General features: G+C 38.7%; 1 protein-coding gene across 3 annotated transcripts in view; it reads right to left on the bottom strand.

Moving 5' to 3' along the window:
• The window catches only part of sema6bb (sema domain, transmembrane domain (TM), and cytoplasmic domain, (semaphorin) 6Bb), a 136,620-nt gene that overhangs the window by 108,296 nt on the left and 11,597 nt on the right, over positions 1-16,727 (bottom strand). The gene's annotated exons all lie outside the window — the stretch shown is intronic.

Here is a 16,727-nt window from a genome sequence, read left to right on the forward strand (position 1 = left end):
TGAAAGGAGATATTTACATTTTGTCCAGCAGCAAAACAAATCATTTAGGAGAACCAGGCCAAACAGAATCTAAATGGTTGTGCTGCTGTGTTGCTGTTGCATTTGAAATGACCAATGCATCAAAAAAAAAATCTGGCTCAAGGCTTCATCTGCCATCCGATAATTAAATGGCTGCCACTTTTCATGGTTCAAGAAGAATGTAGCTGGGGAGCAGCTGGATTGCTCATCTTCAAGACAAAACTGTAAAAGGGCTGTCGTTAAATAAATAAAAGTCACTTTTTAGCTAGCCAGTAAGAGAACAGAAAACAATGAGTGCAATCCTTGGTGTGTCTGGTTTTCATGAGTGTATTTAGGAAATAAAAGCTAATTTTGTTTTTTTCAACAAAAGGAAATAAATGCACTTAATTATAACACAGCACTTTAGTTTATTTGAATATGGATACCTAGCTTTTTATGTCACACTTATGTTTTTATGTATGTTTATTCAAAAAAGTTAATTACAGAAAAAGCTTACAGTGGGTTCAGGAATGAGCCTCTTCAGAAAACCTGCCAGCTCTGCAATGGTGTAAAACATGTGCTTTCTTTAAACATATCCAAAGTGTAATCATCTGCTTCTATTTGTAATATGACACATTATTTTATATAAATTAACACAGCTGTAAGGAACCACAATCCCAGCTGTGAGCACAATGCTTTATTTATTTATCTATTTATTTATTTATCTGTTTATTTACTCATTCATTCATTCATTTATGAATGAAATAAATTAATGAAAAAAAGGCAAGTTTTAGACAAAGGTTGGACTGAGACGGAGAAAGAAAGAAAAGAGGAGCGAGTGGAAGTGAAAAGGCATAAAGTTGTGAGGACAAAAAGACAGTGGAGGTAGGGCAGGATAAGTGTAGGAGAAAGTGAAACTAGATCAGCACCTTCACCTCTCCGCTGCCTCAAGATTTTTTTTTCTTGATCCTCTTTCCATTACTTTAACTTTAAATTGCGAGTGCAGTGTGTGTGTGTGTGTGTCTGTGTGTGCGAGTTGTAGCTTTGGGGCAGATGAAGTTTGAGGTAACAGTTTCACCACCGTGCTCCTTTACTAATGAACACCTGCCTGTTTCTCAGCTCCCCATCAGCATGTCACTTTGTCTGATGTATTACCTCCATTTCTATAGTAGCTAGCTGGTGCTCCACATAGCTGCAACTCTACAGCAGCTTAACCTTTGTGTGGTATTAACCAACTAGCCTGTCACTACTCTCTGCTTTTAAATGCCATAAACCAGGCCAAAAAGCAAGAGGCCAATAGCTTAATTCTTCATGAGCCTTGGTTATATTAATGTCTTTATTTAAGAATCAATAAGGTCTACTTGGCACAATAACATTAGAATATATTGTTCTTTTCCTGCAGTCAGACCTTTTCCTTGCTCACCACTATGCCCCCCCCCCCCCCCCCCCCCCCCACGGTGACCCAGTGAAATCTCAGCAAATCAGTGCCCCATGTATTAAGCAGACTCCACAGTCAGATACTTTCAACCTTTTCTCCTGTTCCTCCATGTTCAAAATATTTAAAAGGTTAGACAAAGTATAATAAGCTCACGGTTATCTGGCAGTTAATACTATATTATAAAACATTTAACGGAGCTTGACTGTTCGTCTAGGCTTTGCAGTGCTCTTGTCATTTTTATGTTGAATAACGTACTTAATTAAGAAGAACAACTGATTTTAGAGGCCCCAATATTCACCTTACACCAGAAAGTTTCTGAATAAGTACTTGTTTGCCTTATTTTACAGAGAATTAATATGATTACTGACAGCAAGATTAGCTTTGTTTATGTTTCTTCAATTACTGATTAGTTAAGCTGGGTAAAAAATAAGCCATTTTTATTTTACTAAACCTTTTTCAAGACTGCACAAAACTAAATGCAACCTATTGGGGAAAAAGCCTGCAAATGAGTTGAATTTACTTCAGTAAACTGAAAATGAATGTATAGGAAGATTGCTATGAAAACTGAGCTGCACTGGCTTGCAAGATCTCTGCATATATTTATTTGCATTCCATCCTTTCTTCTTAAATTGTCACTTATATGTGATTTAAGAAGTGTATCATTGCATAACACCTAATTCACTACAGTGAAATGGAGGGCTAGTGTTTCATTCGTTCAACTATTTAAATCAAAAGTGCATGTGTTTAGAGTTGATGTGAAATGAATGTGTCATATACAGTATATTACAGGGCAGTTGAGCCAGAAATTTCATGTACTTAGTCTTTCTATTGCTCCGGTCATCTCTATAAGCTTTTTTTCATCTTCCTTTCAGTGTTTTGTCTATCAATATGTTTGCATCCAGGGAAAGATAAGAAAAGCAGGCCTATCTGCTGTTCCACAGTACAGTCCTCTTATCGTAGGCTTTCCAAGGCCTAAAGAAGTCTCCTACAGCAAACAGGAAACTGTAGAGAAGAAAAGGCAGCGAAGTTGAGGTAGAAAAAGTTACAAATAGAAAGAAAGAGGGAAACCTGAGAGGAAAAGGCATCATCCTGCCCTATAATCCCCTGCTATCCCACTTCAATCCTGTCAGTGGTAACCTGTGAATGGGAGTGGTACCACAGAAAAAGCAACTACACATGTGAAACACTTGACAGCGCTCCTATAGCTCTTTACTCTTTACTGTGTGAAGATCAATAGTTATTTTTCAGTAAACACATACCCAGGTGGTTACTGTAACTTTTGTTAAAATTAATAAAATTTACAACAAGAACCAGCCAAAAAATGTGAAATTACTCAATTAAAAAAAAAAAAAAAAGTTTCTTCCTATCTAAACCATATAATGTGAGTCATGAGATGCTTTATAAACTCAAAACAATTGTTTGTAATTAAGTTAATAAATGACCTGTCACGGTTATGTCAGAATTACTAAAAATGCCCTCTGTTTTATATACAAGTGACATTTCTTCAGTTGCTCAGAGCTTTTCTCTCTGACACGCAAACACAAAACTGAGTTTTTTATAAGCTGAGTCACCCAAATGCTCACTTACAGCTGATTGCACCAGTAAATGTAATACAGGCTCCTTACAACTGGCAAAAATTTGGGAATAAATCAAATTCAAATCTATACTCAAACTTAAAGGTTAAGTGGCAGGACCAGTTAGCAAAGTTTTACTGTTTAATATGATTATTTAGCTCAAAGCCCAGAACTAATATGTCTAATCTAGCTAAATACATGAGAGCACGAGATTAGTCCAAAATGACTTCTAAAATTAGGGATAAAACAAGGCATCGTGGTTTAAGTCATATCTGTCTAGAACAATTTGTTAATGTGGATGGTGTCAAATCCCCTTACCTCAGTTGTATTGTTGCTGTCCCGCAGGGCTCTATCCTGGGACCATTATTATTCTCTCTTTATATTAACATCCTTCCAAATGTTTGCCCTGAACTCAATTTAGTGATGTATGCAGATGATACTGTAATCTTCACACATGGAAAGAAGCTAAAACTATAGCTGCAACTCGTACAAATGCTTTAACCAAATTGCAAAGTTGGCTAAGAAATCCCTGTTTTTTCTGAACACAAAAAAATACTGATTGTATGATATTTACAAAAAGATTTGTGAAGTGTACCACCAAAGAACAACCATTGACGCCAACTGCAAATCTTTTCTGTTTTTGGAGGGAGAGGAGTTGGAGCTAGTCACCCATTTTAAATACCTGAGCATAACTCTTGACAGTCTTAACTTTAAAAAACACATTTAAAAAGTAACCCAAAAAGTTAATTTTAACCTACAAATTCTTAAAACACATTAGATCTTTCATCACAACAAAGCCTGCCAAATCTTACCTCCATGACCTTATTACACATTGAATACTGTTTCATAACCTAGTCATTTGCTGGTGTCACCTCAATTAAAGCCACTGAATAGCACTATATAAAAGCTATCAAGGTATTTGATATGAAGACACAGTCATATCACATTACAGCTAAACACCACTTTTTAGGTTTTTTAGAACTTCAGATTATTAAAAAATGTCTCATTTATAAATCTGTGAAAGTAACAGCCCCACCAACCCAGAAGGAGTTCATTAAAAAGAGAAATAGAATAAACAGTCAGTCAGTCTCAAAGGTCAGTCTCAAAGGTGACTGCGAAATTCAGTTTAGAAGATCCTCATTTGCACAAAATGTTTTATCTATTAAAGCATGCCCAAGCTGGAATACTTTACCTGTCACTGTTTGAATTGGCTCCACACATCTCTCTTTTAAGAAACAGCTTAAAACATGGCTGACCTGTAATCTGTGTGGTGAAAAATGAATTAGTTTTACATTTTAATCATAGATATTAAGAAAACTGAGAGAAAATAAGTATGTGTCTATGTGTGTATATCTGTGTGCTTGTGTGCTTACACACAGATAGATAGATAGATAGATAGATAGATAGATAGATAGATAGATAGATAGATAGATAGATAGATAGATAGATAGATAGATAGATAGATAGATAGATAGATAGATAGATAGATAGATAGATAGATAGATAGATAGATAGATAGATAGATATATGTAAAGTACCTTTTTATAATTTTTTGACAGATTCTGTCTTGAATAGTGCCTTGAACATTAGCACTTTAGTACAGGGACTTTAAGTAGGTTTTATTTACTGTACACTGTCCTACAACTGTTTTATTGCTATTAATGTTATTGCGTTCTTATTAATGGTACTGCACTACTGTTGATGTTGTTATGTGCTTTCTTAATGGGACTTATAGATGGAAATTGGCACCATACTTAATCTGGTATATTTATGGCAATATTGTACGTTCATTAATATGCACTATCCACTGTACACTTGAGAGACAAGTTCACACTTTGCAAAGTAACTAAACAAAAAACAGAAACATTACACAACTATTTCATCCCAAAAGTGATTAGCGTCAAAGCAGGCTTTAAACTCCGGTTTGAAACTTTTGTCTGTCCAAGTCCTCTCTAATTAGTACCTATGATTTCACCTGCCTGTGAGCCATTTATAGCATGCAATGCTGCTTCTCAGCATCATTTCACCTACTGCTTTGACAAGCTGATGATGAAGTGCATGAAAACTTACATTTAAACCATTCATATTCACTTCATGAGAAGAGAGGGAGGAGGTAGCAGCATGGTAGACACTGGACAGCATTAATTGTGACAAGACAGGCGTAGAAAACCAGGAACAGGAACAAAAGTTTGGTTTATCATTGCTGGGTTAGACTACGATACAGTATGCAAAAGTCTACCACCCCTAATTTCTATATTTTTACATATTATGCTTACACAAATCAAACAACAAAACACCTACTTGAAACTGTATCTATGGGCTTGTTGATGTTGTCAAAAAGACTAATCATTTGTTTTCATTTCTTCGGCTGCATTAACAAAACATACCAAAGATAACACGGTCAGACAAACAAGAAAATAATGTTGCTGCACCAACAAGTTGATTCCCAAGAGAAGCATTGCTGAAGCATCATCAGAAATGGTCTCTATTGAAGTCAAGAAGTCATTCCTAAGGAAGGGACACAAAGAGAAGAGGCTGAGGTATGCCAAATGACACAAGAACTAGACTGAAAACCAGTGTCACCAGATCTTAAAGAGTATTAAATCCCCTCCAGAGATCATACCTCAACATTATTGAAAAAATGTTGGATCATCTTGACAGAATGACAAAAACAAAAAAGCTGGAAAACATCCAGTGAGAAGCTTTGAAACATCATTCAAGAAACCTGGAGAACTATTCCTTAAAGAAATGAAAAGAAAGCTTTCCTAGATGGTTCAGACTGTGTTGAAGAATACAGGTGATCATACCAAACATTGATTTTAAAGCTTAACAAAAATGCACAAATTTGGCTAACCATATTCCTATTTATGTTTATATATTTTAGTAAATCTTTGCAACTATTTCCCATAGTCTAGCCAATATATAAAAAAATGAGAGCTTGCTGAAAGTTTTCATACTGCATCTGGAAGATGTGGTGTGGTTGTAAAGAGAGAGAAAGTTGAGGGAAGAGAGGGATTGGCAGCCATCATCTAGGAGATCAAAGACCTGTCTGCTTGTTCTGCCTGCAGCCCTTCTCTCCAGTTTGTAAGAGTGAAAGGGATAGTGGGAGGGAAGTGGGGAGGGGGTCTGCAAAAAGAAGCTGACTAGAAAAAAACACTGTTTTTTTTCTTGCTCACGTTGTTCTCCTTCCATCTACCCTGATACTGTCTCCCTCATTAGAAACAACCTTCTATCACACCCTCGACATGCTAGCAAACAAAGCAGAAACAGGCCACACGCAAACTGCACACATGCACACGGAGGAACCGCTGAAAGCAAATCATGGAGATGATGAAGCAGAGGTCACTAGCTCTCACCCGAACAGCCGGGCGGGCAGGGGGGGAATCAGTGACTTGACCTTGATCTGTGCGACTTAGACTACTTGGACCAATCATCTCCACCATCACCTCCTCTACTCTCTTCACTTTATTCTCTCCTACTCACATGTACTCATAAGATAAAGCAATTCCCCTTCTTAACCTGAAAGGAGGCTTAAAGAGTGAAGAGGAAAAAAGGAATCATAGATATGCTGCATAATCTTTAGTGCTGAACTCAGCTGACTGCAGCGTAAAGAATATTTCAGGAAAAAGTTTTGTACAAAAAGTTTTAACTCCCAAAAACCACTGCTAAGCATCTGCCTGAAAGCACCTGCTAATTTTAGCAGTCAAATCCGTTGAAAATCTAGATGTCTGCTTGCGCAGGACAGTGGCAAACTGCACTGAGGCATTTTAAATGTGGCTGAAGCAAAAGGAGAATAAGAAAGAGAGTGAAAAGTCTGGAGCGATAGCAGGATGGAAATCAATCATTGCAGCAATTTATCGTATTAGAGAAAATGCATTAATGTGCGTTGTGCATCTCTCATAGCAAAGTGTTTACATTGAGGCAGTGTGATTTCTCCTCCTTGCCCAGTACTCACTATGTGGGCTAAATTATAGTTAGCTGGAGTGCATTTTGAATTTTTTGACTACTTAAGTTAGCAGTAGTTACTGCCACAATGTAAAGAGGACAGAGACAGATACACAGGGGATGAGGAAGGAGTGGAGGGGACAAACTTGCACCAAGTAAATCAAATCAAACTTTATTTATAAAGCACTTTTCATGCAAAGAGCAACACAAAGTGGCTAACATAATAAAAACAATTTATACATATCAAAATACAATAAAGATAAAATAAGCCTTCAACAAAGCCAAAGTTGATGTGATGCTACATCTGCAAGTCAAACTTTCTTGTTCCTAAAATGCCTGCCATATATCTCCCATTTGACATGACATGAGGGAAATGGGGGATTTGCTGTGTAAACATAACCTCTGACCTGACTTTATCCAATATTCCTTCAGAATGACAGTCAAGCAGCTTCTCCTCCCTAAACCTACAAAACTAACAGGAATTTCCACTAGGCCTCCTTGAGTTAGAGCCATAGCCAGTCACAGGAGATGGGGAGGGGAAGGACTGCAGACTCTAATGCCTTACAGCATGACAAACACCTAAATAAAATGCTCCTGATGGCTGAGAGGCGTACAGCCATCTGCAGGGGCAAGTTCCTTTGGGGATTACTAGATTCTCACAAGCAGGCGCAGGGAAAGGAAAGGCAATGCTTTGGCCTGAAAATTTTTAGTCACGACCTTACTCAGAAAACTGGTGTAATATAGAAAAGCCAGTAAAAGGTGGGCCATCCTGTGGCTTGGTAATATCATCTGCTCCCTATTGTGCCCCTGGTAGTTGGAGGTTGATTTAGTTTTCTTAATCAGAATTTACTCTGCCCACAGGGTGTCATACCAACTGTGCGCCAGAGAAATAGAAAGAAAGTGGGAGAAGGAAGGAGATTAAGTTAACAGGAAAAATGGGAGTCATATGTATTGTTGGACTTTGTTTCCAAACAAAACATGTGTTACAGAACTTTATTAAGACACGGTTCCCTGTTCTTTGGCAGCTCCCTCAAGGTCTGCTGGTATTTCATTGGCATCAGTCCCCACACGTCTGATTCTTGTACAATGGCCAAACAACACAATTCCCTTCCTAAAAACCATAGAGCAGAACTTGACATGAGCAGAACCAGCTATGTGATCCTTTTTTATTCCTGTGTGTTGAAGGCATTACCACAAGTAGTCAAAGGAATCATGAACAAATAGTAGCAGCAGTATGCAGCAAGGAAACTTTTACTCTTTTATTGCGGCATCAAATAGATTGGGTCTGTTTGACAATCAGTAATTGATGGTATATTTGCTGAGATGTGTTCACTATAGTGTAGGACAGTCTTAGCACACCTCTGCTTGCAACAGTGATGCTCTAAGCATTGCATGCTTCATAGATTCATAAAGAAAAATAAAAAAGGACCCTCACAAAGCTTTGGCAGTCTGCCTAGAGCAGATATCACAAAGCATTAGTGAGATATGCTATGCCTATCAACACACACTAATGAACAGGGTAATTTTTTGACAGTTTGAATTCTCAAGAAGACAGCCCATAATTTAAGGTAAGTAAAATAACTAAAATCAAAGTAATTTATCTTGCCAGATCCTCATATCTGGCACATTTGTTTATTCACCAAATCCTAGCTTTATTTCTTATTTGGTTGACAACAAGGAGCCAGAGCAGACATTAAGTGAGCATGTTTGGACCCTGGGAATGCTTAAGCCAATTAGAATGGCTGAGGATCCTCTTTAGCATCATTTCAGGAGGTGTGACAACTTTTAATTTCAGAACATCACGTTACAGTCTTGCCACATTCAGTCCATCTGTTGTCTGGGTTGGGAATTCCTAATTAACATTAAGTTAAATGTGCTGTAAATGCCTGATCTCAGGCCAATCGAATTACTGTAACTCAATCAGGAAGCGTCAACACACTGTAAAAATCAATTAAAGAGCTGGACTCTAAATACACACTATTGTTAGCTGTTTGCCCCTTAATAATGGCTTATTTTCATTAACTGGGTGGCTAATGGAGGTATGAATTGTTCATCTGTGAATAAGCCAAGGTACAGGAGGAGATTCAGTTAATATAACTAGTCTATACTCATCATATCTCAATGCTGTGAAGGAGTGTTTATATCTTTGTCTCACCTGAGGGGCCATGTTTAAAAGCACTCACACACCCTGTCAAACGCTCTGCCATCAGAGTGTTTTCATTTCCACTGTAAATTGCACTGGGACCTCAGTGGCAAGGTGTGTGCATGTGATGCACGCTTGGTGAATAGAAAGGAGTCCTATAGTGAAGCACCCTCCACCAGTCTCTCTCTGCTCCCACTAAGAGGACAAGATTATATCAGCAGACTCTGTTGTCTATAAGGGACATGAGTTAAATGAGGTCGAACAACAGTCAGGTGGTCAAACAGCCTCTTTCTCTGTCTGAGTCTTTCCTTTTCATCTCAACATGTTGTGATAATTCACTGACAGCCTGTTAGTGGTAAGCAAATCTAAGTCATTTGGATGTGTGTTTGTATGAATCAGAAAGAGAAAGAGGCATGGCACCTTTTAAATGTGTTTTTGCAGAGCTGGTCTCTAAACTAAATCAGCCCACAGAGACAGAGTAGAAGTGAAAAGACTCAGATCTGTTGGATGCTGAGTACGTCTCATTATCGGTAGACACTGTGTACAGTGGATGTCTTTAAAGAGGCAGAGCAAGGCTGTGAGTTGGCTATACACCACTTGGCAGGCCAAGACACTAAGTCTCTACCAGAATGGAAATCAAGTCATTCAAGTGCAAAGACACTAAGAACCTGCTTTGTCCTGTGTTTTATGCTACTTTAATATACAGCTGACAGAGAGGGGAAAAAAGAAAGAAAGAAAAAGAGAAAAAAGAATGTTTTGTGTGAGGAGAAAATCAGGTCTAGGTGTCATTTAGGTCGTTTCCTGTGCACGCAGGCGTCTGCAGTGTAATCAAATTTATTTTTATCAGTCGCCCTTGTCCTGAAATCAAGAATGATATTTCCATTTTATTTTGTTTTTTTGTTTTTTAAGTCCCCAATAAACAGTTTTCCTGTCCAACTGGCTGACATTCACAATCAGAGAAAGGTGACAGAACAAAAGTAGTACAGATGTTTAGACACAAGAAGACTGCAAGAAGCAGCAGTCACAACAGAAACACTCAAATCCATCAGAAAACAAATGCATCAAAGAGTTCAGGTGTACCTGATCTGAATGTAATTTGGATTCACACTCTGCCTCTGCAACTGATTAACAACAAAGCCGTTCACTATAACTTAAGTATGTCACTTTGCACTTCACAAAAGATAATTTAACTGTACTGATAAGCACAGAGATGGATGATGAGTGGCTCATCCATGCCCTCTCCCATGTCATATCATTACTTATTCCCACTGGCTGCAATTACTTCAGAGGGGAACAAAAGAGACTGCCAGGCAACTATTACTGACATGGCAGCTCAATGAACAACACAGCCTCCATTTATATAGGGCCAATTTGCAAAGCAACTGCAACAAAGCTCAGGAAATGTTTAGATAGGCAGACACATACCACAGTCAGGCTGACAGTGGCTGAGCATCTCAGCATGAGATGAACACAAAAACAGGGGGAATAATCAAATATTGTGTGTCCACGTGATGTTTACTTCACTTCTTTTTAATCAAAAAGTAACATCATGTAGACAATTGAGTTTAAGTTTCTCCAAGAAAATGGACATTTTTAAACTGAAGAGTAATGTTTTAACATAATTATGAGTTTTAAACAAATAATCAGAAGGCAGCAAGCCATTTAACATCATTCAAAGTCAGCCTGACCATTACAAACACGCTGGAGGAAGCTGTGCTTTACAACCACATAAAATTAAAGTGAAGACTGGCAGCAGGGCACAAGCTAGATCATCTGAGGGAGGCATTGTGACAGCAATGGATGTGGTTTCATAATAGCAAGGGACAGGGCAAATAGGAGGGCAAAGCTAAAATGTCAGGGCGCAGGCAGTAGGCGATGCACAAGGCCAGGAAGGCAAATTGTATACAGCAGCGCAGGGATAAAGGGTCATGGGATGTCTGCACAGTCTGCATGTTGTGCACTGGAGTCAGCAATGACGGAGCACACAGCAGCCAGGCCATTATCTGTCTCCCAAAAACCACAGGATGCTGTTTAAAAAAAAATACTCAGCAAAAAAAAAAAAAAAAAAAAAAAAAAAACTGCTGGGAAAAAGTAGAGGAGACTAACTGTAGGATGCATAAATAACAGCAGGTGGACATTTTTTAGTATGTCATTATTTCCCAGTGCTCTGGCACAAAAAGGGGAAGACATAAGTTTTGGGAAATTACTTTGAGAAATGAAGGCAGTAATTAGGCCAGAAAGATGTTAAAGAAGATTAAAACAAAGTGTTTTTGTTTAAAACAACACCATGCTCTGTCAAGGGTGGAAATAAGACCTCTACGCTGACAGTCTTGAGAACAAATGAGGAGGTGGAGAAGCAGTTGGGATTTGTTTGGGGATAGTGTGAATGTTAATCACTTCCACCTCTGGTTTACAAGAACCCAGCATGTTTTGTCTACAACGCCTGTACAATTTATTTTGCCAAACACATACACAATAACTGCATTTCTCTCGGGAAGTAAATTCTGTAGGAGCATATACAAGGCCGCAGGGAGTCCTCTTTAAATGCTTAGTTTGGAAAAAAGAAAATGTCCATAAATGACAGAAAACAGTGGCTTCTAATACAAGTGATGTTTTATTTCTTTATACCCAAATAAACCCTGCAAATGATGCCTTCCATCCCTCTTTTCCCAGCCAACAAGATTCCCAGCCTTTGCTCCTGGAAGCAGAGCAAACAGCCTGAAACTACGTAGAAGACTTTTTTCTCTCTGGAATTTCTCCCATGAGGGGAGAGGGAGAGACATTCACCTCATTTCTGTTTATCAGCCTGGAGAATCAGTTTTAGTCTTTTGGTTAATTAACTAAGTGGTGTCTCTAGGCCATGTTTGTGCACTGCTAGGTGCTAAACTCCATCAAGCCACCCAAGTGTCTCAGGCACACTAACTTCAGGCAGACCGCCCCTAGACTCAGGATGATAATTGCAAAAACAACAAGGGGGGAGTAAACGTGCACACACCGAAACAATTACAAATTTACAATGGGGGGGGGGGCATTGCTTTCCCTTTAGCTATTGTTCTCTCCATTTTGCACGCCCTCTTATTTTCCTTCTTTTTTTATTTTATTTTATTGCATAATGTTCTAAATTAGCTGAGGTTTTCAAGCTCTTCTCCAGATCTGTCTTCATCATATCCCTCCTATAATGTAATCTTGAGGAGTCTTTTTTTTAAGTTCCACTCCGTCCTGGGCTCAGCCATTGGAAAGTAGCAAGAGCCCTTTTCCAAATGCTCATTTACTCTATCTTATTCTCCTCTCCACTGCCTGAAATTCTTGCATTTGCTCTGCTGGTTCCTGGCAAGAGACAGCCAAGTTTCCTCTGACTAAACTTTGATTGGCCCACTTCAAGCTCTCACTCTTGGGTCATTTATTTCTTCTATTTCCTGGCATGTACCAAGTTGCATTCTTCCAAAGGCACTTATGCAGCAATGGAAATCATTTTGGAAGTGACCCAGGCTCTTCTCCTTTTTGTGCCCCAACTGACGCCCACAGAGAGGGCCAGAACAGAGTGTGTTTCAGGACAGCAGAAGACAAAAACACACACAGTCAAATTCATATACAGTATACACACAGAGAGACAAACACTGTGCTTTGTCTTGTCTAAAAGCAAAACTCTTCACAGCTTGGTGCAAAGGTCCCTGTGGAGAGGCACAAGCTGTAGCCTCTTAGACTGAACTGGTCACCTTCCAGCTGAACTTACACAATGTGTTGGTAAATGAAGGCTATTTAGCCTCATTTATTGACATTGACTTGAGACTGCAATATGCTGACCGATCTTCTGATGCTAGCTGGATTTATTTGTGATGACCAGGGCTTTTAGCAGCTTAATGATTAAAATAAATTATGTTACTATTTTGGATTTCTGGAAACCACAATTACATACAATGTCCACATACTTTATGGGTATTTTTGTCTCTCTCACTCTCACGCTCAGCTTAATAAATCTACTCATTGTGTTTTAACTTTGACAGCACCGTATTAATTTGTGGTAACATAACACAATTTTTTGTACCCTTTTTTTTTCTTCTTCTTTGCACCAAAGTCATTTGGTTAGGAAAAATTAAATACCTGATTAAGGTTAGGTAAGACCACATAATTTGGCATGTAACACATAACATAACCAGCGTGTTCCTCCTAAATCAACACTATGTCAGGTGATGCCAGAGGCACCAATATCCTTTGCCTGAGGAATCTGCATCAGATGCACATATTGACAACTGGGCTGGGCTTGGTCATTATGAAGAAAAAAAGAGACCAGATGGCTTCTGATCTGCCAGTCAACTATCAGTTTAGTTGAATTTCTAACAATAAACCACTTTTGTAGTTCTCAATCATAAGTATGTGTGTGTTTCCTACAGAACCAGTTGAAGTAGTTGATTTATCACAGAGATGAGTTAAAGAACATGCTTGTGTGCTGCTGTTCCACTCCTGTTAACTTTGACCAAAAGAGGTGGCATAAAGTGTCCCTACGTGTCCTTTCAAATAGCATAGCAGCATTTTAAAATCAGAGGCATGACAACAGCAGTAGTGTCTAGTGTGTAGTGTTTTGCAGTGCTGCACCTCCCTGCACATCCATTGATTCTGCTCTGTTACCACCTCGGTTGATGTCTCTGACAAGCATCATTCTGACTCCCACTATCCCACCTCTATACCTTACAGGAAGAAGCAGGGAGTAAAATCAGATGCCACAATCCCTCCTTGAGCAGGCTGTATAAGCAGGATAAAACTAGGAGAAGGAGGATGCAGTGTAAGAGTTCAAGATTTTATCAAAACCATATTGAGAACAGAGGTAATCTGTTCTTGTGTTCCAGTTAGAGATTGTCTACACAGGCCATGTCATTAGACTAAAAAATTCCAGATCTAAATGGATTGCGCATGAGAAGCCGAGGGCCTCGTGGTGATCAAGCCTGATTTGATAATATCTAGGTCTATCATACAAAAGGCATCAGCCATTTAAAGCAGAAACTCCATTATTGGTCAGTTTAGTGCCAGACTGAATTTCACAAGTTGACACAGCACATTATATTAGAGGGGGACCCTGAGCCATTTGTTCAGTTCTCAAGGAATAACAGGTTTTGAAGATCGATGCTTTGGCTTCTTCTAGGGATGATTAAACCAGAGATACTATAATTATGTTTTAATATGCTTTTAATGTCAGTCTTTCTTTAACTGTATTATTTTGCATGGTGGCAGTGGAGTTTAAAGAACAAACCAGACTGTTCCTAAATATGTTCAGGTGCTATAAATAAAGATTGGCTTGAACTAAATTGAGCGGATGGGATCTAAGTTCTATATTAAGACTAATGGTTGGCAAGTACTGTGGTTTACATTATTGTAAACATAAAAAAAGTCAAGCCCAGAACAATTTCTATTTCAAACGTCTGAGATTAGCAAACTAATCATTGGGCTTATACATTAAATTCCACTTCTCTTTGATCCTCACAGAGACGCTTACTGTATGGACAAGACCAAAATAGCTATTTTCTGATTTATGCATATTTTTTCATTTCTTCTCCATTGCTGCACTCTCTGTTTAATTTTACCAAATTACATGAAACAGATTTCATTCAATCACTTTTCAAATAGTATCTTTAAATGATACAGCTACAAAAGTTTTTCTTCCTCGTTTTTTTGCTATATAAGTCAAAAACTAATAATCAAAATTGTGATGAAAACTTAAATTTGCATCAGCATGTTTCATTCTCATGAGCACAGGGGAGGAAAAAAAGCCACCCCGCCAGACTAGCACTAGCACTCATAACCACAGCCTCTCTAACTAAATCACCACCTAAATAAGATGGAAATCTATATCTGACAGGATGAGACATCAAAGGGCTCAATGCAGCCATCAGAATGATCTAAGACACAAATGACTCAACATGAGTGGGCATTCTGACTTTCACACTTGTGTGCCAGCAAACACTTTGGCTGAATGGCTCACGGCTGCACCACACTCTTTCCAAGAGCATAATCTGTCACATTAATGAGAGTGGTAATGTGATGCAGAAGAATTAGCCCAGGTCCTCAGGGTTGAGTCTCAGGAGGTTTTGGAAAAGAAACTAGTTGCCTTGGCCATAGACTTATTGAGCTTTAATATCAGCAACTCCCTCCCTTGAGCTCTCTTGAAAAAGGCATATGAGGCTCCTTAAAACAACAGCCTGATGCATATACACCCAAAATAATATTTACCACTGAAGGTCCCCTTACAAAATCAATATGGTACTCTTGTTAGTCACAATAAAGCAAGGTGTTGAGGGAAGTAAGGAAATAGATCACTTCCCAGCACACAGCACTCATATGGCACTTAGCTGAAATAGTATTTCTTCACCACAATGCACACTTTTTCTATGAGACAGGAGATGTGTTTATGAATAAAATTTCATCTATTTCTATAACTAGCCTCCCATGTGTGTCTGCACCCCTGGCACTTAGATGAAAGAGAACTAGTTCACCAAAATACAGCGATGGTTCTGCTGGAAGATTTATTACTACATACACTAACACAGGCACTCCTGATGAAGTTTCTAAAGTTTAAATATCAGCTCCTCCGTGAACACATGAAGAGCTGCTAGCTGAGCTGTTTTTTTTTTTGTTTTGTTTTTTTTTTCCTCTTATTTTTAAAGACTCAAGTATGCAAGTGTTTGGGCACAGGATTTGTTTTCTTACTCGGTTTGTTTTTTGCCTCGTTCCCTATCCTTCTCCTTATCTTCCTTCAGGCTCTTTATCAGTCTTTGCTGGTACACAAATGAGTTATAATAAAATCGTTGAAAAACCGTGCTTTACACTGCTCTGGGTGGCTCAGGGTGAACATCACCTCTTTTGGGGGCTGCCGTGGAGCCTATCATGCTTAGGTGCATAATGAGTCACTAAGCCTGCCTCTTCGTGTGTGTTTGCATGCATTTGCATGTTTGTAATGATTGACAAGTCCTCTGGCCACTTCTCAGCATTCAGCATTTCCATCCTGATCCTAACACACAGGAATCCATTAAAATCAGGTGAACATCCCAGCTACAGTCCTTGACTGCCGAAAGAGAGACCTCCTCCACAAACGCACTCTGCAAATCCACACACACATTCTCTACTAATTTCCCTATCTGTTCTGTTTCACACTTGTACATTTGTAATCCTCGCTCACTTGTAATTTTGCTTCTGTATGCCAGCCTCAAGAGAGACAAACTAATTTCAAGAGTGAAAAGGGATTATCAGATGCAAGCCAAATCTCTCCACCTCCAGACAAAGATACTGATGTAGACTTTTCATTGGAACAAAAAGTGCCTCAAAGCCTGCTTCAGCCTGGATGGGAACTCTCTAGGAAGAATCCAGTCAAATGCCACAATTACAATTTCTCCTTATCAGCAAAGGAGAAGCAAGTTGACAATGGCAAGAAAATGCTGAGATGGTGTTTCACAAAACACACACAGAAGTGACAGCAGAGAGCATAATCAGGTTCCCCTCTAAGTCTTCTGTGAATTTTGTGTATATAATATATGAATAAGAAACTAGGCACTCAGGTGTCCTTGTGTATATGTGCATGTCACATAATAAGTGTAAAATGTTCTAGTTGTTAGAGCAGAGGAGAGTTATTACATTAATGTCG

This window comes from Melanotaenia boesemani, chromosome 14 (assembly GCF_017639745.1).
Source record: "Melanotaenia boesemani isolate fMelBoe1 chromosome 14, fMelBoe1.pri, whole genome shotgun sequence".
Lineage (NCBI taxonomy): Eukaryota > Metazoa > Chordata > Actinopteri > Atheriniformes > Melanotaeniidae > Melanotaenia > Melanotaenia boesemani.